The 2,512-nt window shown below is 43.9% G+C and overlaps 1 non-coding gene across 1 annotated transcript; it reads left to right on the top strand.

Annotated features, from left to right (window-relative positions):
* Positions 1-2,023: 2,023 nt before the first annotated feature.
* LOC120254221 lies at positions 2,024-2,130 on the top strand. The gene has a single exon (XR_005534548.1). It is a non-coding gene; the product is annotated as a small nucleolar RNA R71 (small nucleolar RNA).
* Positions 2,131-2,512: the final 382 nt, after the last annotated feature.

Here is a 2,512-nt window from a genome sequence, read left to right as displayed (position 1 = left end):
AAGAGGGTTGAGAGGGTGAGTCATGAGATAGTGTAGTGTCCCCTTTCCCTTACGATTGAGTGTTTCCTATCTCTGTATTCCCTAAACTCTATGCAACCATATTTGGTGTGAGGTGTGAGATTGAGAGATTTCTCCGCTGGGACCTTGTAGGGGGTTAGAGATCTTTCGCCGGGAATTAGGGTTGGATCTATCTTTAGGAATCGGTTTCACTCTTAGGTGTCCCTAGAGCGTATTGCGGTCATATGGGGTATGAGGTTTTGAGATTGAGCGATTTCTCCGCCGGGACCTTGTAGGGGACTAGTACCAATGGCTTGGAGGCAAGGGCCAGTTGTTCTTGGATTACCTCGACTCATTAGACTCGGTTTAGAAGCATTTAGTGAATCATCAGCTTCATGTTAGATCCTAGGGGGAGCATTGTACGGGTACCTCATCTTTATTGATTGAGATCTCCTTTACTTGTTTTCTTGCTCGTTTGCTTGCTTATTAATTCTCTTGCAATTAGTTCATTTCATCATATCCATTGATTTCGACTAGATAACTAAGAATTGGTTAATACTAATACTTCCGTTCCCTGTGGATTCGACTACCTATTCACCGGGGTAATTATTACTTTGACACCCGTGCACTTGCAGTTTACACGCATATTCAGACGTGTCACACCTCCTTCTCTTTGCTTGTTCCCTCTTCTACCTCTATAACCTCAGGTGTGTGTTCTTTTGGCATCTCACTCGGAAGCCTACCTTCAACCTCACGACCACTTCTCAAAGTGATTGCCTTCACTTGCTCTCTAGGGTTGGTCTCTGTATTACTCGGCAAGCTTCCATGTGGCCTTTCAGAGAGAGACTTCGCAATTTGCCCCATCTAATTTTCAAGATTATGCAAAGAGGCGGTGTGGTTGCGAAGTGTTGCCTCTACTGATTCAAACCTTGTATTTGCAGATTGCACAAATCTAGTCAAGGCGTTCTCCAAACCTTGCTTATTAATTCTCTTGCAATTAGTTCATTTCATCATATCCATTGATTTCGACTAGATAACTAAGAATTGGTTAATACTAATACTTCCGTTCCCTGTGGATTCGACTACCTATTCACCGGGGTAATTATTACTTTGACACCCGTGCACTTGCAGTTTACACGCATATTCGGACGTGTCACACCTCCTTCTCTTTGCTTGTTCCCTCTTCTACCTCTATAACCTCAGGTGTGTGTTCTTTTAGCATCTCACTCGGAAGCCTACCTTCAACCTCACGACCACTTCTCAAAGTGATTGCCTTCACTTGCTCTCTAGGGTTGGTCTCTGTATTACTCGGCAAGTTTCCATGTGGCCTTTCAGAGAGAGACTTCGCAATTTGCCCCATCTAATTTTCAAGATTATGCAAAGAGGCGATGTGGTTGCGAAGTGTTGCCTCTACTAATTCAAACCTTGTATTTGCAGATTGCACAAATCTAGTCAAGGCGTTCTCCAAATCATTCATTTGGGTTTCCAAACCTGAAACTCTGTTTTACACATGCGGGGCTTGCTGTTGTTGGAAACCTGGTGGACCCATGGCCTTTGGTGGACCCTGATTGCTCCATTAGAAATTGGGATGATTCTTCGAACCCGAATTGTAGGTATTGGTATATGGTTTCCTTGAGGTCTCATGCCATTACCTACATAATCGACCTTCTCCACCGAGGATACATCACCAATAGCAATCGGGCAATCGGAGGGAGCATGTCCTCCGCCACATCCAGTGCAATTAGTTACGGACGCTACTTTATTTGAAGTTAGAAGATCTAACTTCTTACTCAAATTTTCCACTTGAGCCACCAATGAAGTTACTGCATCTATCTCATGGAGACCGGCTACCTTTTTCTTCTTCCTAGCACTCCATTGGTAGCTGTTTCACCCCATTTCTTCAATTAACTGACGAGCCTCATCTGGGGTCTTGCTACCTAAGGTACCTCCTACTACCGTATCCAAGAGTTGCCTTGTACACAGGTTCAAACCTTTGTAAAAGGTCTAAACAATCATCCACTCTGGAAATCCGTATTGCGGGCACTTTCTCAGGAGCTCCTTGAATATTTCCCATGTCTCAAATAGAGACTCCAATTCCAACTGAACAAAGGATGAGATCTCATTCCTAAGCTTCGCGGATTTTCTGGGAGGGAAATAACTGGCAAGAAAGACTTCTACCATCTCCTCCCATGTGGTAATTGATGCTCTAGGTAATGAGTGTAGCCACTGCTTCGCTCTACCCTTTAGGGAAAATGGGAAGGCTCACAACTTGATGGCATCATCTGTCACCTCGTTTATCTTCAACATATCACACACCTCAAGAAAACTCTCTATATGACTGTTTGGATCCTCATCGGCTAAACCATTGAACTGTGCGCATTGCTATAACATGTGGATGAATGCCGGTTTCAGCTCGAAGTTCTGAGCTGTAATTGGGAAACACATAATACTCGATTGTGTCCCCAACACTGAAGGTCTAGCATAATCGGATAATGTTCGCTGTTGCTCATTCTAT

This window comes from Dioscorea cayenensis, unplaced genomic scaffold (genome assembly GCF_009730915.1).
Source record: "Dioscorea cayenensis subsp. rotundata cultivar TDr96_F1 unplaced genomic scaffold, TDr96_F1_v2_PseudoChromosome.rev07_lg8_w22 25.fasta BLBR01000385.1, whole genome shotgun sequence".
In the NCBI taxonomy this organism is placed as follows: Eukaryota; Viridiplantae; Streptophyta; class Magnoliopsida; order Dioscoreales; family Dioscoreaceae; genus Dioscorea; species Dioscorea cayenensis.
This window is presented reverse-complemented; position numbering and strand designations above follow the sequence as displayed.